Raw genomic sequence first — 25,873 nt, 5'->3', positions numbered from 1 at the left:
TTAGCTACGCACGTGTACATCCTGTCATCCTCTGCATGAATTACTTTAGATGCTAATCTGACTCCATATTGTACAGCTTGTAAAAAAGAGGCGCAATAGATGCTCTTTAATTGGTAATTTAATAAAAAATACTTGTTTTCTGGCACAGCAGCTGAAGTGTGTGCTTCTGCTCACTCAACAAAACCCAAACATAATGTAAAGAGTCAGTCTGGAGCAAACACAAGCCCTGTTCAGACCACACTGTAGTGCACTGAAGTGTTTTTAAACTGATTTAAAGGGGGAATGCGTAGTCATAACAGTGTGTTAGGGAAATGAGAACAAAAATAAAATGTAGCTCTAGCATTATATCCCCCATGCACATTCACCCTTTTCTCCAGCAGTTGAGATGTCTTAAAAGCCTTAGGATCACTCTGTATTGAAGTCAGGGAATCATAAACAAATGTCAGATCGATGAAAACGAGTTGACAACTGTAGTGTTTTAAAGCTCGCGCGTGATGATGGCGTGCGCGGTTTTGTTGGTGTCGCGCGCGCGCGTGCATGACCTCACCACTCTTTCCTCACAGCTGTGCGCGCGACACTCGCACAGAGACGGAGGATCGCTCGGGCTCCGCGTCGGTATGGCTCCAGGCGTTCTCCGCGCGTTATTATGACCGCGCGCGGGCCAGCCTGATCCGCTCGGGAAGGAAAGATGGACGAGTCGTCGCTGCTGGATCTGCTGGAGTGCTCGGTGTGTCTGGAGCGGCTGGACACGAGCGCTAAAGTGCTGCCCTGTCAGCACACCTTCTGCCGCCGCTGCCTGGAGAACATCGTGAGCTCCAGACACGAGCTGCGCTGCCCGGAGTGCCGCATCCTGGTGGACTGCTCGGTGGATGATCTGCCGGCCAACATCCTCCTGGTGCGCCTGCTAGACGGCATCAAGCAGCGGCCGCGCGGCGGAGCAGGCAGACCGGCGCTGGCAGGTGGCGCAGCCGGGCTCTCGGCGTCTCCCCCGGGCACCGCGGCGCGGGACCTGCCCGTCAACACACGGAGCTCCCCAGTGAAGGTTTGTGGGCTCTACTTCATCATAAATGCTCGTGCTGTGGGTTTGGACTCTCTGCTATACTTGGAGTGATTAGAGAATTAAACAATATTCCGGTGTTTATAGATTTCAGGATTTGACGCTCAGTTTAAAGCGCAGCGTGCCGTTTCTTCGCAAACAAGTGCGAGATTTGGCCAGCTCTTGTGGGAAACTGTCCCTGCACCATTTTCCTCCAGTGCAGACACCAGTAAACTCTTTTGTTTTGTCCATCAGATCTCAGTTATGTAAGAAAAGCCCATTGTGTGTGTGTATGTGTGTGTGTGAGAGAGAGATGTGCTGCTGTCAGTGTGTGAGTTGGGTTTTGTGACGTCACTGCAGTTGATTTCACACATCATCATCATCATCATCATCATCACTGATGATCTGGTGTTTGAGCGGACCTGAAAGAGACATTAGAGCTGTGATTTGAGGAAAGCGTGGTCTGCTTGAGCTCCAGTGCTGCATGCTGCAGTCAGAGTTAAAGGATGCTCAGATGCGGATCATGCAGTCTCTCTCTCTCTATCTCTCTCTCTCTCTCTCTCTCTCTCTCCCTCCCTCTCTCTCTCTCTCTCTCTCTGTGTGCATCTGATAATCAGCTGTTTTGGTCTGGGAATATGCAGGTATTGACAAGCATTACCTGTAATTCTATTCATCTAAAGGCTTTGTGTTCATGCACGCCACTAGTTTTGCATGTAGTGTAATCTAAATTGGGCTTCACATGTGCATTTGAGAATTAAATGTGTTTGGTTCTTCATTGATGAATTGCATTGGATTGTGAAGGAACGGGATCATCAAGCACATGTTCCTACAGTGTTAACATCACAGGTCTCGAACTGGATTTCTAGAGGGCCGCAGCTCTGCACAGTTTTGCTCCAACCTTACCAAACACAGCCGATCAACTAATAAAAGTGTTCAAGACTACTAGAGACTATAAAGCAGGTGTGAGTTGGAGCTAAACAATGCAGATCTGCAGCCCTCCAGGAATTGAGTTTAAGACCAGTGATTTACATCACCCCATGGTCTGTGATATCTGTTATATTTTTATGTCACTGTTTAAATAGTCGACGTGTGCAAACTCTTAACTGGTGTTGTGTGAAGAAACAAAATCCTAAATCACTAATGTAATCTCATCTGTTTATTATAGATAATGTTCACTTTTCATTTAGTTTTTCATTTATTGTGAATTTTTAAACATCTCAGTTCACGAAAATGTATTTATTATTGAGACAGTAGCTCCTCCCCCTTTAAATAAACAGCCAATAGTGCTTTGTTTTATGAAAGCGGGTGAGCTTAATATAGCATCTTGAAGGGGGCGGGGCATGTCAAACACTGGAGAGCATTTGATTGGTCAAGATTTGATGACAAACTGAAGTATGAAAAGACGGCAAAAAAAACTATTGATCCATTTAGGGCAGAGGTGTCCAAACTCAGTTCTGGAGGGCCGGTGTCCTGGAGAGTTTATCTCCAACTTGTTTCAACACAAGTCTCTAGTGAATCTAAGAGCTTGATTAGCTGCTTCAGGTGTGTTTGATAAGGATTGGAGCTAAACTCTCCAGGACACCGATGTCTGGACATCCCTGAATTAGGGCAACGGTCTCAAACTCAATTCCTGAAGGTGGCCACAGCTCTGCAAACCACCTCCAACTCACACCTGCTTAATAGTCTCTAGTAGTTTTGAACACCTTGATTAGTTTAATCAGCTGTGTTTGATTAGGGTTAGAGCAAAACTGCAGAGTTGCGGCCCTCTAGGAATCCAGTTTGAGACCTATGGTTTAGGTCAGAGGTGTCCAAACTCGCTCCTGAGGGCCGGTGTCCTGCAGATTTTAGCTCCAACTTGCCTCAACACACCTGCAAGGAGGTTTTTTAGTAAGCCTAGGTTGATTAGCTTGCCCAGGTGTGCCTTATTGGGGTTGGAACTAAACTTTGCAGGACACCGGCCCTTCAGAACCGAGTTTGGACATGTCTGGTTTAGGTTGAAGAGGAGCAAACTTTGCATACACTGTAAAATCCAAAAAGTTAGGGTAACTCAAACTGTTTGAGGAAACTGATCCTAATGAGTAATGTGAACTTAATCCATTTGAGTAAACTGAGTAATTTGAGCTCAGTAAAACCCAGTAAATGAAGAGAACTCAAACCGATTGCTACAAACCATTTGAGTTAAACTGATCTGTATGAGTACTGTGAACTTACTCCATTTAAGCTGAAGTAATGAGGTATTTAATGAACTTATTACCTTCAACACGGAGTTCAAAACTCTTTTCAAATGAGTAGAATTAACTCTCAGTAAACTTTAGTTAACTGCTCTCATTTCATGTGATATAGTTGACTGCTGTGTTTTACAGTGCAGGTTTCTATCTTCTAAATGTGAGTCTTGTCGCTGTTTTAGAGCACACTAGCTTATAGACTACCATACCAGACCGCTCAAGTTGGGAAAAGTCATTTCTGGTGATTTGTGTGTGTTTGCGGGAAATGTGTGTGTAGGGTAGGGTTTATTTGAAGAGCGTTGGGGGGGTACGCAATGTATTTGAAGGCAGATTGAGAGATGTGTGATTTCCCGAGAGATTTCATTATTTTCTGGGAGACTTGGGATGACTGCCATACTGATACTAACATCTACAAAACCTTATTTTAATTTCACAGGGAATGTTTAGAGGCGCAGTATGTAAAATGGACCATCCAGTGGTTGAACTAGGTATTACATTCCTGGATAAGAAAAACAAACAAAAAAAGCAAGCATAGGTTGCCAGATTGGCGGAGCGAGTCTGACTATCGAGCCTAAAGGCTGATGTAAATCGTGTTCTGTATAAGAGCAATGGCGTGTCATAGAAGGAATATTCTCCAAACTAAAAGTAGTTTTTGTCCTACAACACTTGGAGTTGATATATTAGAAACTTAAATTTCTAGCTTCAATTTCTCACAGCTGAACAACAGAACACTGACAATGATCAGCTCAGGTACAGCTCATGTGCTTTATTCAGTGTTGAATGCTAATAATACGAGTCTGAGTGCTGTTTCGCATGACACCTAATGTTTACATTCGTAATATTTATATTATTTGCTTATTAATAACCTCATGCACTCAAAAAAATGATAACTCCTGTTTGTTCAAGCTACTTATTTAAAGATTTATTTTTGGCCTTTTTGCTTTTATTGAGAGGATGGAACAGTATTTTAGACAGGAAATGAAGAGGGAAAGAGAGAGGGGGTAGGCTCGGGAAATGTCCTCGAGCCGGGATTCGAACTCGAGACGCCCTGAAGTGCTACTGCACCATATGTCAGCGCTCTAACCACTAGGCTATTGCGCTGACCAAGCTACTTATTTAAATGAGCTGAGACAGCATACTTCTTGTCATTTCTTTGGCCAATATATTTGTTTTTTGTTCAGTCGACTTAAATTTGTAAACTATTAAGTTAACTTAAGCGTTTTGTCATGAAGGAATTGTGTTGGTCCAACTGCCTGGTTAGGGTACTTGTATTTCCCAGTGTTCTTTGCGTGGGATTGAATTATCAGAGGGAAATGTTGACAATAAAAGTTATCATAGGTGTTTAAAGTTTACAGAAATACTTGTTAGAGTTTAATCTTCATTTTAGTTTAAAGATTTAGAAGATATAATATATATATATATATATATATATATATATATATATATATATATATATATATATGTATATATTAGTGCTGTCAATCGATTAAAAAAATTTACTAATTAATCGCACCTTTTTAAAAAAATTAATCGCGATTAATCGCATTTAAAATACTGAAACTTGTAATTTTGCCTATTTAAATGTAAAATTAATGTAAACGCAAGAAAAAAATATTTAAATTCAAAATATAATTGTTTAATATAATTTTTGTTTAACTTGTAACACAGATTTCTTCTTGTAAACAACAAACCCACAATAAACCATCAAGATCCTGCTTGACAGCCATATTTATTACAGAAATAAAACACAGGCATGTTAATGACATTAAATTTCAAAAAATAAAACACTGATTTCCATGTTGGATTCTAAGTGGACTGCAAAAAAATGCCAAAATACAGGAATTGCAGATATGGAAAATGGAAAATTATAATAATAAACTATAGAATATAAACTGTTGCACTCATTGTAAAGTTTTATTGCTGTGAGTTGAGAACATTAATTATAGAGTAGAAACAATTTAGCTTAATCCTCCTTTACATTCATCCAGTTGCTAAGACTAGGAGTATCCCGCAAAATGCCCGCAAATGAAGGATAATTTCTCGCAAACCGGTCGTTAAATACATTGCACACCCCTCTCCCCCTACTCAGATACGTCGCTCACTCCACCCCTGACACCCCTCAACGGGCCTGACACAGACACACACACACACAACGCGCTGCAGACGTTTTGGCCCCAACGGCCTTCCATACTGGAGCGACTCCCCTCAGATTCAACACGCATGATCACGTTCATCAAATTTGCTTAAACTAAGCGTCCTAAAGTGTTACTGTATTTCACAAGGATTCTGACACAACAACGCGAAGCATACGCTTACATTGCGTTTAATGAGGAAACACGCTAAACTTGGAGGCTCATGCTGAAAGGCAGAGTAATGCCCTGATTTGACAGCTCGCGACTTTACCAGACGTTCTGAGTACATTTACATAAGACACCAATACTCTGATTTTAATATGATTAAGATTATACTCTTATTAAAAGTCTACCGTGTAGCCTTAAAAGGAACCTTACCTTAAAGGAACACCGAGTCACGAAATGCGGAGGATTTTCTTTCTGTTCGCCATGCGGTATCAACTTAGTCGAAAGTTAAAAATGAAACACCAGAAATTGCATGAAACTCTGGATAACCTGTGATGCAACTAAATGTTTTATACTGGAACTGGCCTTCAAAAAGTGCTTCCTTGGTCTTATCCACATTTATTGCATGCTGAACACACGTCCACCACAACAGGAAGTAAAAAAAACCCTGAACTGCGTTAATTGCGTTAATTTTTTTTAACGCGTTAATTATTTAAAATTAATCGCATGCGTTAACGCACTAATTTTGACAGCACTACTATACAGTGTATATATATATATATATATATATATATATATATATATATATATATATATATATATATATATACAGAAGCAGTGTGGTGTGAAAACGACCCAAAGATGGCAGAAAATGCTACAATACATTATTTGTTGCCCTCGGTCCAGACCAAATGAAGCGAACTACTGATGTGACAGCACCCTTAATTAAAATACAAATGTATTTAAACTTTTATTTAATAAAAATCCTGCTGGACCAACTCAATTGCATTTAATTGTGTGAATAGTTTTTTTTAGTTGGTTCTACACAACTTTATTGCAATAAAATTGAGTTCATCCAATGAGTTATTATTTTAGGGTGTGGAACTCTGAATCTGCGTCTCATTTCAGAGTCTGCTAGTGCTAGTCTGTAATGAGATACGCTGTTTTCCACCACCTGGCAACCCGTGGTGCTGAAATATGATTTGCTTATTTGGCACTGGGCAGATAAAAATTTCCAAAACAAAGACGGAAGTTCACGTAACGCACATGTTCACAGCAGAATATCTGACTTTCAGATAAACAGGAGTGTTCACTGAGCATGTTTCTGAATATCTGCACACAGATGATGCTGTTTATGATGCAGAAGAGTCGAGGAATAAATGTTTACTAGCATTGATGGTTCCATGGATGTCTTTTAGCATCCACACACACGTCTCTACAGTGGCGTTCCTCTAGAATGTGAATCTGCTAAAGAGCGGGAATGTGTCTGTGATGTCGCCGCTGTGAATCGTCTTCTGCTGTTGCTATAGTAGCAGGATGAGCATCTCTGGCGTGGACTGATGGAGAGCTGTTTCCGCTATTGTTGTATTGTAGCAGTAGTGTTGTGTTGTGTGTAGAAGCGGTCAGTGTTTCTGCTATTGTTGTCTGGCTGTATTGTGTGTGTGTGTGTGTGTGTGTGTGTGTGTGTGTGTGTGTGTGTGTGTGTGTGTGTGTGTTTGTGTGTTTGTGTGTTTGTGTGTGTGTGTGTGTGTGTGTGTGTGTGTGTGTGTGTGTGTGTGTGTGTGTGTGTGTGTGTGTGTGTGTGTGTGTGTGTGGAAGCGGTCAGACACACAGACGGTCCCTCAGGGCTCACTGGAGTGTGAACTAATGTGTGCAATCACAGGTCAGAGGACAGTCTGTGCTGACGCTTCATTCAGCTCTGACTGTGGAGGAAGCACATCCGTTCATCTAATTATAATAATATAATATAGTCTTCTTTTTTTTTACACATTTGCACTTGATACAATTTTTTACAATCGCTCCTTGTAAAATAAAAAATAAAAGCGTACACATACTGCTTCATTTTTCATTATCATAGCTTTGTTGTCGTCTGGTTTTTGCATGCATGTGTCGAGTGCATTCTCTGAAGGGATGCAACATTTAAAGGTGCATATACTGCATTGACACTGTTATAGTAGGAATAGTAGGAATGAGGCTTAAATCAATTTTAAAAACGACTCCAGAAGCATTTTTCATGAGTTCAGAGTGTCAGAGGAGTTTTTTCCTCCTCTTTTCTCTCTGCGCAGTTTATGGGATGTTCAGCACAGGTTTCAGTGTTTCCTCATATAAATAATGAAATGAGTGTGTAACCGCAGCGCAGCAGTGTGTGTATGTGTGTGTGTGAGACTGTGGCTGAATCCACTTTCCTGTGGCTCATTTATTCACATTCAGAGACTGTAATTACTGGAGCTCAGCCTCATAGCAGAGCCACTTCAGCCAGAACACCACAGTCAGAGACTGTACTGTAACTCTACAGGGACCGATGTGCAGAAATCTGCTTTAGCTACTACTCATTTTTGTTTAATGTTAGTTTTTATGCTTGTTTTATATACTAATAATAATCATGAAAGTATTAAGAATTCATTTTCTTATTGCATTTTAAAACTGTATTTATATTATTATGTATAATAATAGTTATAAATTCATGCATTTATTTTCCTTCAGCTTTGTTTATTTATTCATCAGGGGTCACCACAGCAGAACGAACCGCATATGTTTTCCAGCATGTGTTTTACACAGTGAATGCCCTTCCAGCCACAACCCAGTACTGGGAAACACCCATACACACTCATTCACACACACACTCATACTCATGGCCACAGTGTTAGCCACTTAGTCACTGTGCCACCTAATAATTCTTATTTTAATTAGTTTTATTCTCATTATTATCGTTAAGAATAACAAAAAAAATTATTATAATTGAATTATTCTAATGTGTGTGTATATGTATGTATATATATATATATATATATATATACATTTAATATGGCATTAATATTACTATTATTGTTGTTATAAATCATTTTTAAAAATACTTTTATGAAATAATATTTAATTTTATTATAAATAAGAACATAATAATTATAAAATGTATTTGTTATTACTAAAATACAAAATTTTTAAATACTAAATTGTTTTCCATATTTAAAACGATGATGATGATGGTTTATTATTCTAAAGTGAAATAAATGTACTACTAATTTTATTTATAGTTTATTTTCATGATAATGATATTAATCTTAAAAATAAATTTTATAATTATATTAAAATATATTAGTAACTTATCCCAAAGATGGATTGAGGTTGGAAGGACATCCGCTGCGTAAAAAACGTGCTGGTTAAGTTGGCGGTTCATTCCGCTGGATTAATAAAGGGACTAAGCTGAAAAGAAAATTAATGAATGAATATTAGTAACTGTAATTATTATTATTAAAAAATATGTTATGATTTTTTAGAATATACTTAAAAATTTTTTATTATTTTATTAATTTTATTTATGAATTTTCTTTTTAATCATTTATGCCATTTACATTCCCAGTACTGGGTTGCAGCTGGAAGGTCATCCTCTGCATTAAAACATATGCAGGAATAGTTGGCAGTTCATTCCACTGTGGTGACCCCTGATTAATAAAGAGACTTGCCATTATACATCTTGCTATTTTTATTCTTGTAACTGGAGTCAGAAACAGAGTTGTTGAGCATCATTCTGAGATCCAGCGCTCTATTTCTATTAAGGGCATTAAGGGCATGTCTGAATCCAGTTTTGCTATTTTAAGGATGGATAATTCCTCTCAGTGCCCAGCACATGGTCTAACAGGGCTGTGCTGATTCTCTTAATGAGTTCTGGCTGTGTTTTGAGCAGAACCTGCGTTAAACCAATCAGAGTCTGGTCTCTCATTCCCTTTAAGAGTCAGTTGTGTTGCTCCATGGTGCATTTGCTATTTACATGGCGAACTCTGTAAGACAGTTAAACAGAGCATCTGCAGCACAAGGATAAAGAATGAGCCTCCTACATTCAGCCTCTTTACTTTCTCTTTACTCTACTCCTTTACTTTGGTGGAGTGAGGAAACGGTGGACACTCACTCCACTGAACACATCCATCAGCCCACATATTTAATCTCCTTTGTTAAACACAAAGATTTGCTTCAAAGCTATTTCTAAATTCAGTTCTAATCTCCAGCAGAGGAACAAATGAGCAATATTAATGAAGTGTGCTCAGAAAACTGAGCTATATCCAAACACACGCCCTGTTCTTATCCACATATGCTGATGCAGACGTCTCCAAAACCCCACAGCTGGACACATCTACACTTGTGTTTATTATAAATCTGCAGATAATCAATAATACTGATCATAATAATCACATTATACAGATGCAGATGGCCATCAATAAACTGAAGAAGCCCCCCGAGGTGAAGAAGGCATGGAGGCAGTGTGTTTATATTGGAGAAAATAATAATGTTTGTAATATTTTAATCCTGTAATTGTGTTCATCTGTAAAGATATGTGTGTGTTGCTGATCATCCTGTGTGTGTTCAGCAGTGTGTGAGTGTTTAGACCTGCATAGGTGCTGCTGGACTTTAGCGCAGCTTTCAGTTGGATCAGTGCGGTCTATTTTCAGTTCCTCAATGCGCCTTAACACACCTCCTTTATAGACCAGCACACTCCACACAGTGGCACAAATGGATTTACTATTTAAACACTGTGATGCAAAATGTGAAAATTACAGTTGCGCTGGTCTGAAAATAGCAACAAATCAGTCCAAACACATCTCGCACCGTATTGTGCCGGGTGTATGATAGAGCCCAGAGAGTCAAGACACTGTTATGTAGGAGACAAAGCATCTAACTGCATTATTTATAGTATGCATGAAAGTGTGTGTGTGTGTGTGTGTGTGTGTGTGTGTGTGTTACAGTCTCCTTCACACTTCAGCTGTAAAACAACATTAAACTTTAATCCTGGAGCAGAGACACAGCAGCTGATCTCAGCTCAGTCATTAAAGCATTTAGACAGAGCATACACTAGACTAGGGCTATTCCATTGGCGGCCCGCGGGCCGAACCCGGCCACCGAGGAAATTTGTTCCAGCCCTCCATATAGTGTGACCAAGACATCAAAAATACATTCAGAGCTGAAAAACGGCCGCTATAGTTAAGATACGACTCTGTTTGAGTGTGTGTATGAGAGAATGTGTTTGAGTGTGTGTGTGTACATGAAAGTGAGATTGTGTGTGTGTAAGAAGTGTATTTGTATATGTGTGTGTGGTGTGTGTATGAGTTAGTTTGAGTGTGTTTGTTTATGAGTTAGTGTTTACGTGTGTGTATGTGTGAGAGCAGAGTGTGATTCTTCATCTGCAGCAGGAGAGGTCGAGCAGGTCAGGGGTCAGAGGTCAAAGATCAAGCTCTCCGTCACAAAGCCCAGTGTGAATATGCAAATGAGCAGCGGTTTCTGTCCAAACCCAGAGGTGGACGTTCAGGCTGCGTCTGCACTAATCTGGAGAAACCTCATCATGCCTGAAAGAGCTCCATGTCCACAGGCTGCTTTTCAGTACTCTCCGTCATCCACACTGTAGCGGATGTTCTACACACACACACACACACACACACACACACACACACACACACACACACACACACAGACGTCAGACGCTTTACCTGCTCATCTCCGCTGCTGTTTATTTCCTCTCCGTCTCTGTGAAACAGTGAATGTGTGAGCGTGGTCTGATCTGAGCAACAGCTCCAGTAAACACTCCCTGAGCGCTGAGCAGAGGCGATGTGGAGCAGAGCTGCATGATGTTACTGAACATACTGACATTACATTTAGCTAAATCAAGAATCCTTTCCTCTAGATTAAACGAACACATAAATACAGCAGAGCAAAGATACTAATCAAATAAACAGTATTTGGGGGAGTCTGGGTGTAATCAGACAAATGTAAAATAACACTACAGTGTGACTATTGAACACTCACCGGCCACTTTATTAGGTACACCTGTCTAACTGCTCCTTAAGGCAAATGTCTAATCAACCAATCACAGGGCAGCAGCTCACTGCATTTAGGCATGTAGACATGATCAAGAGGATCTGCTGCAGTTCACACCGAAGCATCAGAATGGGGAAGAAAGGGGATTTAAGAGACTTTGACCGTGGCATGGTTGATGCTGCCAGACGGGCTGCTCTGAGTATTTCAGAAACTGCTGATCTACTGGGATTTTCATGCACAACCATCTCTAGGCTTTACAGAGAATGCTCCGACAAAGAGGAAATATCCAGTGAGCGGCAGTTCTGTGGGCGCAAATGCCTTGTTGATGAGGCCAGAGGTCAGAGGAGAATGGCCAGACTGGTTCCAGCTGATAGAAAGGCAACAGTAACTCAAATAAGCACTCGTTACAACCGAGCTCTGCAGAAGAGCATCTCTGAACACACAACACGTCCAACCTTGAGGCGGATGGGCTACAGCAGCAGAAGAGCACACCGGGTGCCGCTCCTGTCAGCTAAGAACAGGAAACTGAGGCTACAATTCACACAGACTCACCAAAACTGGACAATAGAAGATTGGAGAAACGTTGCTGCTCTGATGAGTCTCCATTTCTGCTCACACATTCAGATGCTCGGCTCACAATTTGGCCTCAACAACATGAAAGCATGGATCATCCTGCCTTGTATCAGCGGTTCAGGCTGCTGGTGGTGGTGTAATGGTGTGGGGGAGATTTTCTTTGGGTCCATTAGTACCAATTGAGCATCAACGCCACAGCCTACCTGAGTATTGCTGCTGACCATGTCCATCCCTTTATGAGCACAGTGTCTCCATCTTCTGATGGCTACTTCCAGCAGGATAACGCAGCATGTCATAAAGCTCAATCATCTCAGACTGGTGTCTTGAACATGACGATGAGTTCACTGTACTCAAATGGCCTCCACAGTCACCAGAGCTCAATCCAATAGAGCAGCTTTGGGATGTGGTGGAACGGGAGATTGGCATCATGGATGTGCAGCCGACAAATCTGCAGCAACTGTGTGATGCTATCATGACAATATGGAGCAAAATCTCTGAGGAATATTTCCAGTAGCTTGTTGAATCTACAACACCAAGGATTAAGACAGATCTGAAGGCAAAAGGGGTCCGACCCGGCACTAGTAAGGTGTACCTAATAAAGTAACCAGTTAGTGTATATGTGCATTAATGCAATTATTCATCATTAAAAACATAATTACTTGTGCCTACATTTTTTATTTTAATTTTTAAACAATTTACGGATAAACTGCAAATACTTAACAAATCATGTGTGTTTTGAGCTGTGGCTCCTGTATATTATCACACTGCGACACCAACATGTTTATATAAAAACCTTAACATTCATAAATAAAAACTATAAAGATAAAAAAAAAATGAATTGATCATTTGTATGAATAAATAAATAAATAAATAAATAAATAAATAAATAAAACCTGTCCTTTAAAGAGTTTAATAAATAGAAGGTTAAGTAAACTGTGCATAGAAACATATTAAATATCATTTAAAAGTTTATATAAAAATCAAAAATTCATAAATATAAACTATAGTATGATAAATATAATATATAGTACTATAGTAACTATAGTCTAGAATAATATTATAAATTGAATCAATTAATATTTAAAAAAATGTTGTTGTTAAATAGTGTCCATTATATGAATGGGTAGGTTGTGTGCGTAAATAAATAAATCAACATATAATGCATTTTCTACCAGAGTTTAATAAATGGAAGGATGAGTCATATTTGCATAAAAATACATATTTTATAAAAAAATTAGTTTTTATTCGATGCTTGCATAAAAACACTTAAAAACGAAAAAGCATGTTGTTTATGAAGTAATAAGTGTATGTGTGCAAAAATAAACAGCTAAATAAATAAAGCTGAAGTGTTGATCTATTCAGGATAATGAAGACGTTATCTGTGCATTGAAAATCCTGTTCTGAGCTGTTTTTCATGATTTCGGCAGCCTCAGACTCTCCAGATGATGAGGATTTTCAGTCATATGTGTGTGTGTGTGTGTGTGTGTGTGTGTGTGGCAGCAGAGGTGAGCTGCTAATGGAAAGCTCCTGTAATGATGGGTAATGCTCGTCTGTAAGTGCTACAATTATGATGTTTTTATATTGTAATATGGAGCGTGGGGCGATTACAGCTCTTCTCTTCAGAGGAACAGACGTGATCTTTAAGGACTGAAGCTCTCGGCGATGTTTAACATTATATGTGTTGTGTTTGATGTTTCAGGGTGTTCTCGCAGTTTTTCCTCTTCGTCTGCAGTAGCTCGTAGATTAGTTACAGAAATTAAAACGCGGAAGAAAATCACAGTTGAATTGAAAAGACTGAAGTTCTGAATTGTGAGATGGAGTTACAGAATTGTGAGACTGAGGTTTGGAGTTGTGAGCTTGAGACAGACATTCTGAATTGCAAAATGTATGCTATGAATTGAAACTAACATTCTGAATTGTAAGCCTGAAGTCCTGGAAGTTCTGAATTGTGAGATTGATATTCTTATTTGTGAGAATTGAAAGACTAATGTTCTGAATTGTGAGACTGACATTTTGACTTCCAAGCCTGAAGTTCTGAAGCCTGAGTTGCAAAATTGCCGTTCTAAATTGTAAAATTGAAGTTCTAAATTTTAAAATTGACATTCTGAATTATGAAATAGATTTTTTGAATTGTGAATTTTACGTTCTGAATTGTGAAATTGATTTTTCTAAATTGCGAAATTGATGTTCTGAATTGTGAAATTGATTTTTCTAAATTGCGAAATTGATGTTCTGAATTGTAAAATTGATGTTCTGAATTGCGAAATTGACGTTCTGAATTGCAAAATTGATGTTCTGAATTGTAAAATTGATGTTCTGAATTGCGAAATTGCCGTTCTGAATTGCAAAATTGATGTTCTGAATTGTAAAATTGATGTTCTGAATTGTGAAATTGACGTTCTGAATTGCGAAGTTGACGTTCTGAATTGCGAAGTTGACGTTCTGAATTGCAAAATTAACGTTCTGAATTGAGAAATTGATGTTCTGAATTGCGAAGTTGACGTTCTGATTTGTGAATTTTACGTTCTGAATTGCGAAATTAACATTCTGAATTGCGAAACTGATGTTCTCAATTGTGAAATTGAAAATTCTGAATTGTGAATTTTAATTTCTGAAGTGTGAAATTGACGTTCTGAATTGTGAAATTGATGTTTTGATTTGCAACACTGTAGTCCTGAATAGTGAGACTGCAATTCTCAATTGTGAAATTGATAATCTGAATTGCAAAAATCCCGAATCGTGAAGTCCTGAATTGAGAGATTGAATCCTGAATTGCGAGACCCATGTTCTGAATTGTGAGAATTGCAAAAAATAAACTCTGAATTGTGAGATGTGTACTGAATTGTAGGGTTCTTCTTCTTAATAATGCGATTGAAGTTCTGAGGTGCGACTATAAAGTTCTGAATATTGAGATCGGTGGTTTCTCCATAATGTTGTTTGTACTGTGTTGTGTTTGACACTTGCAGTGATCATGCAGTGACGTTGGTCTCTGTGACCCTCTCCTGTGCGTGTTTGTTATTTCTGACAGACTGTTCAAACACACTAGAGAGCTGCTCGTATTCAGAAACAGATGTGTGTGTGTGCGTGTGTGTGTGCGTGTGTGTGTGTGTTCACTGTTTCTTCATTCAGAAGATGACAGAGTCTGGAGTTAATGACAGGCTGTGCTGCTGGTCATTTTCTCACACGCTGCTCTTTCTTCTCCTCCTCATTGTCTGTTCTTCATGTGATCTGATGATAATGTTTATGATTATGTTGATTATTGTGTGTTTTTGATGTTTCATGCTGTTCTAGCTGGTCATTTGAGCACTTTTCCTCTTCTTTGTCTGCAGTGTGTCGTAATTTTTATTTAAAATAAAATGACCGTTAACTCTTTTGGCATATTTTGGTTTGAGATATTATATTTGTGCAAACTCCTGATGGATCTCTGAGCAAAGAAAAACAATTCTAGAATAAGTTTGCATTCATCTGTTCATTTTTCATCAGCTTAGTCCCTTTATTAATCAGGGGTCGCCACAGCGGAATGAACCACAAACTATTTGAGCATATGTTTTACGCAGTGGATGCCCTTCCATCTGCAACCCAGTACTGGGAAACACCCATACACGCTCATACACTAAGGCCAATTTAGTTAACTCCCCTATAGCGCATGTGTTTGGACTGTGGGGGAAACCGGAGCACCCGAAGGAAACCCACGCCAACATGCAAACTCCAAACAGAAATGCCAACTGACCCAGCCAGGACTCGAACCAGCGACCCTTTTGCTGTGAGGCCACAGTGCTAACCACTGAGCCACCGTGTAACTTATTTAGTAACTCATCAATGTAAACATTTGTTGTCATGACTTTGACACTGTGAAAGTGCTTGTGAGTATGCGTGTGTGTATGTGTGTGTGTGTGTGTGGCGCAGCAGCAGGTGCAGCGTGACTGATGATGTCATACAGCAGCTGCTCGATCGATGACATCATCAGTGCTGCGGTTCTTCACGGAGAGCTGAAAGCTGAGCGAATGACTCTCTGCGGACTGAAACCCGACTCAGCAGACATCATTCCTCCACACTGACTCAACAACACACTCTTTATTCACTCTCTCTATTAAAGTCAGCTGTGTTCCTGCGGCACTACACACTGGTTCACTGTCAGGGAAACGACTGAGTCAGTGATGCAAACTTCATCTGATATTCAAACAGCTCTTAAAGGCAATAGAATCGTTCTTCAGATAAGTTCAGTTGATTCAGATCATTTCTGTGTTGATTCAGTTTATTTTTGTGTTGGTTTAGTTCCGTTTACTATTGGTTCAGTTCAGTGCTGGTTCTGTTAAGCATTGGTTCAGTCCAGTGTTGATTCAGTTCAGTTTAGTGTTGATTCAGTTCAGTTTTGATTCAGTCCAGTTCAGTGTTGATTCAGTTCAGTTTAGTGTTGATTCTGTTCAGTTCAGTGTTTGTTCGGTTAAGTTTGGTGTTGGTTCATTTTAGTGTTGGTTCGTTTAAGCATTGGTTCAGTCCAGTGTTGATTCAGTTCAGTTTAGTGTTGATTCAGTTCAGTTTTGATTCAGTTCAGTTCAGTGTTGATTCAGTTCAGTTTAGTGTTGATTCTGTTCAGTTCAGTGTTTGTTCGGTTAAGTTTAGTGTTGGTTTATTTTAGTGTTGGTTCGGTTAAGCATTGGTTCAGTCCAGTGTTGATTCAGTTCAGTTTAGTGTTGATTCAGTTCAGTTCAGCTTTGATTCAGTTCAGTTCAGTGTTGATTCAGTTCAGTTTAGTGTTGATTCTGTTCAGTTCAGTGTTTGTTCGGTTCAGTTTAGTGTTGGTTCAGTTTAGTGTTTATTTCGGTTAAGCATTGGTTCAGTCCAGTGTTGATTCGGTTCAGTTTAGTGTTGATTCAGTTCAGTTCAGTGTTGATTCAGTTCAGTTTATTGTTGATTCAGTTTAGTTCAGTGTTGGTTCAGTTCAGTTTAGTGTTGATTCAGTTCAGCTTAGTATTGGTTCAATTCAGTTAAGGTTCAGTTTAGTATTGGTTCAGTTCTGTTCAATGTTGATTCAGTTCAGTTTAGTATTAGTTCAGTTCTGTTCAATGTTGATTCAGTTCAGTTTAGTATTGGTTCAGTTCTGTTCAATGTTGATTCAGTTCAGTTCAGTGTTGGTTCAGTTCAGTGTTGGTTCAGTTCAGTTCAGTGTTGGTTCAGTTCAGTTTAGCGTTGATTCAGTTCAGTTCAGTGTTGGTTCAGTTCAGTTCAGTTCAGTGTTGGTTCAGTTCAGTTTAGCGTTGATTCATTTCAGTGTTGGTTCAGTTGAGGTCAGTGTTGGTTCAGTTCAGTTTAGCGTTGATTCAGTTCAGTTCAGTGTTGGTTCAGTTCAGTTTAGCGTTGATTCATTTCAGTTGAGTTCAGTGTTGGTTCAGTTCAGTTTAGTACTGGTTCAGTTGAGTTCCATGTTGGTTCAGTTCAGAGTTGCTTCAGTTCAGTTATGTGTTGATTCAGTTCTGGCTTTGTTCAGTTCAGTTTAGTACTGGTTCAGTTGATTTTACTGTTGATTCAGTTTAGTTCAAAGTTGGTTCAGTTCAGTTCAGTGTTGATTCAGTTCAGTTCTGGCATGGTTCAGTTCAGTTTCTCCTCTAGACATGCTCAGCTGTGAGTTACATCATCATTAGTGAAGAGCAGCTCGGGTTGTTGGTTGTGTTTTAGGCCCCGTTTACACTAGTGCGTTTTAGTTTGAAAACGCATAAGTTTTGCTACGGTTACGCCATCCGTCCACACTACGCTGGAGTTCTCGAGCGCCGAAAACTGAGCTTTTTGAAAACGCTGGAGAGGCTGTTTTCATTCTAAAACGCTGCTGCTCCGTCTCAGTGTGGATGGGGAAAGACGGAGACATCTGAAAACAGAGGCGGGGCTGCAAACGTTCGCCTATCTGATTGGGGCTTTTCCTGAATATTAAGTAGCCTAACGCACAGTTCAGTCTTGCATCCTCTTCTTGTAAGTTAAGACTTCGCAAGTTTTGATCAAGGCTGCAGTCTCCCCCTTCTCAGTTTGATATGGAAAACATACCGAGGACACGCGTAAATCTTCAAAGGGAACAGTGTACTTTATAACTTCATTCACATCACCTTGGCTACGTTGTTTCACTTTCTCAACAATAAAATGTAAACATGATTTAAGGAACTGCCTATTTTCTTTTTAATATTAGCAACTTATCAGACAGCAGAAATGTTGAGGCGTCGTGCTGCATATATGAGCGTCATCTTCACTGTGTGGATATTTATAACTAAACGGAGCCGATAACAACTGCCTCCTTTCAATTTCAGTGAAAATACGAAACGCACCCTCTCTTCTGCTGAATATCAGTTTTAATAATCGATAATTATAAAAGTATAACATACAATAAGTTTATACATTGTGGGAAATAAAGGCAAGCGATCAGTCAATGTACCTGGATTAATCATTAACTTATCTTTGCGCTTAACCAAAACATGTTACCTGTGAACAAGTAACTTAATAGATTCCAATGACCAACGTCAGGGAATTGGCCTATGTCGTTAGATAAAGACAACAACATGAATGAAATATCACGTTCAGCAAATATAGCGAGATCAGATCCAGCGGGAGATGCGTGATGAGCAGTCCGACTAGCAGAGCTCTCATCTGGGTTAAAAAGCTGGAGCGCTTGCCCGAGAGTGTGTGTGTGGTCACGTGATGTGTGTTTTCAGCGTTTTGGTGTGGACGGAGAGCTGTTTAGAAACGCTGGGTAAAACGCGAGTGTGGACGCAGATCGTTTTCATTTTACAACGCCGTTCTAAAACTAAAACGCACTAGTGTAAACGGGGCCTTAGTGTTGCTGTAAGGACACACTGCTGCGCTGATGTTGCCTGGTAACAGGATCAGCTGATGTGAGTGTGTGTGTGTGTGTGTGTGTCTGTTCTGAGATCAGTGCGAGCTCACATTCACACAGCAGAAGAACAAACCCTGCGCACACTGAACACTGATCCTGGAACTGTGATGATGACGAGTGTCTCTCAGTTGTTCATCAGTTCAGCTAAAGCCTGCGCTGTGAAGATGATCGTGTTCTGGGGAAATCTGTGTCTATTCGCCTTTACGAGTTGTACATCATGGTCCCAGTGGTTTACTTCTGTGTGTGCTTGTTCATTTGTATCTGTGTTTATCAGCGGTGGTGATCTGCCAGTTCATTATCTTTATACACGTATTCATTTGGTCATCATTTTAATGTTTCAACACACACACACACACACGCGCACACACACACACACACACACACACACACACACACGCGCGCACACACACGCGCACACACACGCGCACACACACGCGCACACACACGCGCACACACACGCGCACACACACACACACACGCGCACACACACACACACACACACACACACACACACACACACACACTCTCAGACTTATTTATTTGTCTTCACAGAACATGCATGTATTTGTTATTTATATTGTTCATTCATTTTCCTTCAGCTGAGTCCCTTTATTCGTCAGGGGTCGTCACAGCTGAATGAACCGCCAACTATTCCAGCATATGTTTTATACAATGAATGCCCTTCCAGCTGCAACCCAGCACTGGGAAACACCCATACACACAAACACACAGTGTAGTTTATCAGTTACCCTCAGCACATGTGTTTGGACTGTGGGGGAAACCGGAGCACCCGGAGGAAACCCACGCCAACACGGGTAAAATCATGGTAAAATCAGCCGTCATGGTAAAATCAATAGCAGAGCACAGGGTTCCCTTCAGAAGAAACATCTCTGCAGTCTGCACGTTTCTGAAAACTGCTGATATGCATGTACAGTATACAGTGTGTGTGTGTGTGTGTGTGTGTGTGTGTGTGTGTGTGTGTGTGTGTGTGTGTACAAATGTTAGTGTCAGTGTGTGTGTCCTGTGCTTTAAAAAACAATGCCCTGTTATTTAAACAGACCACCACACACACACACACACACTCTCCTGGCTGCGTTTGCATGCTCTGCTGAGAGTGTCAGAGCTGTAGCTGTGGATGAGCGTCTCCTGATCACATGACTGATGTGTAATCACAGGCTCTTGATGTGTGTTTACAGCTCTGATGACGATCATTAGCAGCTGATCAGAGTTATTTACTCCACATTCATCAGCAGACTTTACACAACACTGCGTATTCTCCATCCGCAGCTCCGCTGATCTCCATCCTCACTGAGAAGACACACGTTTATTTGTGTTCTTCAGGTCATTGTGGGTATTTTCACAGGAATAGAGTATATTTATAGCGCAGAGGTAATCAGCCGGGTCTTCATCTCAGTGGTGAGCAGTGTACAGTGGTGTTCGGCTGATGCGATGAAGTCGATTCACAGCACTACACAGCAGCAGCTCACCTAAACCTGTCCTGATCGATTGATTATTTTAGACTGTGTCTGATGGTCCATCTCTGCTCTAGTCTGATCGGATTTGATATGGTCTGTGGTCTAGTCTGATATGGTTTAATCTGGTCTGATTTTATGGTTTTGTCTAGTCATGGTTTTGTTTGGTCTGGTCTAGTTTGTTCTCTTCTGGTTTGGTCTGGTTTGACATAGTCTGGATTGATCTGATTGGTTTTGGTCTGGTCTGGGTTGATCTGATCTTGTTTGATTTAGTCTGGTCTGGATTGTTCTGGTCCGGTCTAATTTTGATCTGGTTTGGTCTGCTATGGTTTAACGGTCTGGTTTGATCTGATCTGGTTTGGTTTGATGGTTTGCTGTAATCTGATATGATTTAGTTTGGTCTGGTCTGATCTAGTTTGTTCTCTTCTGGTTTGATCTGGTCTGTATTGATCTGATGTAATCTGGTCTTGATTGATCTGATCTGGTCTACTTTGATCTAGTATGCTCTGGTTTGATGGTTTTGTTTGGTCTGGTCTAGTTTGTTCTCTTCTGGTTTGGTCTGGTCTGGATTGATCTGATCCAGTTTAATCTAGTCTGGTCTGGTTTAATATGGTCTGGATTGATCTGATCTGGTTTACTTTGATCTAGTATGCTCTGGTTTGATGGTTTTGTCTAATCTGGTATGGTTTTGTTTGGTCTGGTCTAGTTTATTCTCTTCTGGTTTGGTCTGGTTTAACATAGTCTAGATTGATCTGATCTGGTTTGGTCTAGTCTGGTTTGGGTTGATCTGATCTGGTTTGATTAGTCTGGTCTGGATTGATCAGATCCGGTCTACTTTAATCTGGTCTGGTCTGCTATGATTTGATGGTTTGGATTGATCTGATCTTGTTTGATCTAGTCTGGTCTGGTTTAATCTGGTCTGGATTGATCTGATCTGTTCTACTATGATCTAGTATGTTCTGGTTTGATGGTTTGGTCTAGTCTGGTATGGTTTTGTTTGGTCTGGTCCTGTTAGTTCTCTTCTTGTTTTTGTTCTGGTCTGGTTTGATCTAGTCTGCTTTGATAAAGTCAGCTCTGGTTTGATGGTTTGGTATGGTCTGGTTTTACCTGATCTGGTTTGATCTAGTCCGGTCTGGATTGATCTAATCTGGTTTGATCAAATCTGCTCTGGTTTGATATGGTCTGGTTTGATCTGATCTGATATGGTTTGGTCTAGTCTGGCATGATTTAGTTTGATATGGTCTGGTCTAGTTTGTTCTCTTGTGGTTTGGTCAGGTTTTGATCTGGTCTGGTTTGGTTTGATTTGGTCTGGTCTGAATTGATCTGTTCTTGTCTGGTTTGGTCTGATCTGTGGTCTGGTCTGGTTTGATTTGGTATGTGGTCTGGTTTGTGGTCTGGTCTGATTTGATCTGGTCTGGTTTTGATCTGGACTGGTTCTCTGTTCACCTCTGAGGAACAGAAGGTTCTGCTGAATGAATCCTCCTCCATCTGTTCCTCCAATCTGGACTCTCACTGCGTCCTGCTGAGCCATCTGGAGTGTGTGTGTGTGTGTGTGTGTGTGTGTGTGTGTGTGTGTGTGTGTGTGTTTGAGTGAGTGTGTATTCTGACAGAGTTGATTGGTAAACTATGTGTGCGCTGCATTTATGTAATAAAAATACAAATGAAATATATGCATAAGTGTAGTTGTATATGAGTGATGTGGAGCTGTATTCAGCATCAGTCCTGCAGTCTCCAGAGTCACAGCAGCACAGACATCAGTGTAGAGGAGGAGTTGATCATCAGCACATTTCTGTTCATGCTTGGTGTTGTATATTAATGATGTTTGTGTGGTGTGTGCACGTGTGTGGATGCAGTGTATTGTTTCACAGATGAACAGACAGATCAAACCGTTCAGCATTTATAGCACATCATTACTGTAGCATTAGAGTCATGTGTTTACTGGCACGTCTGATCAATCTAATGTGTGTGTGTGTGTGTGTGTATGTGTTTGTTTGTTGTCCTCCATGAGCCGGTCAGACACGTGAAGCTGAAGGAATGTCTGACTCTGCTGCATGTTCCTGTGGTCAGAGAAACACGTCTGGCCTTTCAGAGGAGATTCCCTGAACAAGGACACTAAGCAGAATCAGGCCGTGTGTGTGTGTGTGTGTGTGTGTGTGTGTGCGCTCAGAGAAAAAGAGCAGTGTTATTTACAGCACAGATTACACAAACACACACACACACACACACACACACACACACACACACACACACACACACACACACACACACAGAAAACACATACACACTGACATTTGTACACTGAATACATGCATAAACACTACAGCTGTCTAGGACACAGATGTTAAGTGTGTGTGTGTGTGTGTGTGCGTGTGTGTGTGCACAGAGAAACAGAGCCACAGATTTAGAGCACTGATCTCTCTTTTTTTGCGCGCGCACACACACACAATAAGAATTTTGCTTCAACAATCCAAAATAAGCTGTCACTTCTCCTCTTCATCAGTAGCTCCTCCCCTTCATGAGTAACTCCTCCCCTTTATCAGTAACCCCTTCTCTTCACCAGTAACTCAGTAACCCCTCCTCTTCACCAGTAGCTCCTCCCCTTCATCAATAACTCCTCCTTTTTACCAGTAACACCTCCTCTTCATCAGTTGCTTCTCTTTACCAAAAGCTCCGTCTCTTCATCAGTAACCACTCCTCTTCATCAATAGCTCCGCCTCTTCAACACTAACTTCTCCCTTAATCAGTAGCTCCTCCCCTCCATCAGTTGCTCCTCCTTTTTACCAGTAACACCTCCTCTTCATCCGTTGCTTCTGTTTACCATTAGCTCCGCCTCTTCATCAGTAACCACCCCTCTTCATCAAAAGCTCCGCCTCTTCAACACGAACTCCTCCCTTAATCAGTAGCTCCTCCCCTCCACCAGTTGCTCCTCCTTTTTACCAGTAACACCTCCTCTTCATCCGTTGCTTCTCTTTACCATTAGCTCCGCCTCTTCATCAGTAACCACCCCTCTTCATCAAAAGCTCCGCCTCTTCAACACGAACTCCTCCCTTAATCAGTAGCTCCTCCCCTCCACCAGTTGCTCCTCCTTTTTACCAGTAACACCTCCTCTTCATCCGTTGCTTCTCTTTACCATTAGCTCCGCCTCTTCATCAGTAACCACCCCTCTTCATCAAAAGCTCCGCCTCTTCAACACTAACTCCTCCCTTAATCAGTAGCTCCTCCCCTCCACCAGTTGCTCCTCCTTTTTACCAGTAACACCTCCTCTTCATCAGTTGCTTCTCTTTACCAATAGCTCTGCCTCTTCATCAGTAACCCCTCCTCTTCACCAGTAGCCCCGCCTCTTTAACACTTACTCCTCCCCTTCATCAGTAGCTGCTCCTTTTTTACCAGTAACCCCTCCTCTTCATGATCTTCTCCCATTCTTATGTAGCCCCTCCCCTTCATCAGTAGCCACTCCTCCTCACCAATAGCCCCACCTCTTTAGCAGTAGCTCCTCCCCCTCATCAGTAGTTCCTCCTTTGTAACCAGTTAGTCCTACTCTTCATCAGTAGCTACTCCCCTTCATTAGTAACTCCTACTTTTTGGCAGTAACCAATCCTCTTCATTTGTAGCTCCTCCCCTCCATCACTAACTCCTCCTTTTTACCAGTAACCCCTCCTTTTCATCAGTTGCTCCTCCTCTTTACCAGTAGCACCGCCTCTTCAACACTAACTCCTCCCCTTCATCAGTTGCTGCTCCTTTTTTACTAGTAACCCCTCCCCTTCATCAGTAACCCCTCCCCTTCATCAGTAGCTCCTCCCCTTCATCAGTAGCTCCCCTTTTCAACCGGTAACCTCTCCTCTTCATCTGTTGCTCCTCCTCTTCACCAGTAGCTCTGCCTCTTTACCAGTAGCTCCTCCCCTTCATCGGTAGCCCCTCCTCTTCATCAGTAGCTCCTCCTCTTCCACTACATGAGCAAAAGTGTGTGTGCGTGGACTGTTCATCCTCACACGCTTGATTGTATTTCCGTGTGAGTGCACTTCTTACTCCACTACACACTGTCTACACTCCACAGTGGCGTACAGTAGTGTGTAAGTTTGTGATTTGGGACGCTCTGTGTTATCCCACATCTTTATTCTGGTTGCGGGGTGAATCTCTGTATCATGTGTTGATGTTGATCTGGAGTGTAGTGTCTGTCAGCGAGTGTCTCTATCAGGTCCTGTGGTGAGTGTTAATTGGAGCACAGCCGGATCGGTGCGCAGCGGGGACATTAACAGTGTCAGCAGGGCCGTCGTCTGAAGATGGACTCATTACAGTTACACCATCAACACAGACGGATTAACCTCTGCAGATTCTGGAGGAGCGAGCGCTTATGAAAATCATGAAATCAGAAAAACAGAGATCATGCGAGGGCTAGTTCACACAATAATGAACGTGTACTCACTGCTTACTCTCCCTCAAGGGCTTTCAGCATTGATGAGTTTCTGTCTTCTGTTGGACACCAAAGGAGATGTTTTGAAGAATGTTGGAAACCAGTAACCATTGACTTCCAGTGTAGGAAATCAAACAGTGTGGACGTCAATGGTTACTGGTTTCCAACATTCTTCAAAATAGCTTCTTTGTGATTGATGTACATGTATGCACACACGCACACACACACACACACACGTATGCACATGCTCACACACACACACACACACACGTATGCACATGCTCACACACACACACACACGTATGCACATGCTCACACGCACATGCTCACACACACACACACACACACACACACACACACACACACACACACACACGTATGCACACGCACACACACACACACACACACACACACACACACATGCACATGCTCACACACACACACACACACACACACACACACACTCGTATGCACATGCTCACACACACACACACACACACACGTATGCACATGCTCACACACACACACACACACACACACACACACACACACACACACACACACACGTATGCACATGCTCACACACACACACACACACACACACACACACACGTATGCACATGCTCACACACACACACACACACACACACACATACACACACACACTCGTATGCACATGCTCACACACACACACACACACACACACACACACACACACACACACACACACACACACACACACACACACACACACACACACGTATGCACATGCTCACACACACACACACACACACACACATTCTCTCTCCTTCTCATTCAAATACATACATGCATACACACACACGCACACATGCACACACACTCCTACTCCCACACACACCCACACACGCTTAATTGTACTCTCTTTCTTCTCACACATACACAGAGACATGCACGCACACACACACACTCTCACAAATGCACACACACACACGCACCCACACACATATGCATGAAAACACTCACACATGCACACATAAATACACACACGCACATACCCTCTCTCTCTCTCTCTCTCTCACACACACACACTCAGACACACACAAATATGCACACACTCACGCACGTACACATGCACACATACATTCTCACACACACACACACACACACACACACACACACACACACACACACACACACA

The 25,873-nt window shown here is 41.3% G+C and overlaps 1 long non-coding RNA gene across 1 annotated transcript in view; it reads left to right on the top strand.

Annotated features, from left to right (window-relative positions):
* Nucleotides 1–576: 576 nt before the first annotated feature.
* LOC141376245 (uncharacterized) overlaps nt 577–25,873 on the top strand; it is a 124,254-nt gene continuing 98,957 nt past the window's right edge. The window contains exon 1 of the long non-coding RNA XR_012385726.1: nt 577–1,042. This is a non-coding gene — a long non-coding RNA (uncharacterized lncRNA). The remainder of the gene's footprint in view (nt 1,043–25,873) is intronic.

Source organism: Danio rerio, chromosome 9, assembly GCF_049306965.1.
Source record: "Danio rerio strain Tuebingen ecotype United States chromosome 9, GRCz12tu, whole genome shotgun sequence".
Taxonomy (NCBI): Eukaryota; Metazoa; Chordata; class Actinopteri; order Cypriniformes; family Danionidae; genus Danio; species Danio rerio.
Note: the sequence above shows the minus strand (reverse complement) of the source record. Positions and strands in the feature narration are given on the sequence as shown.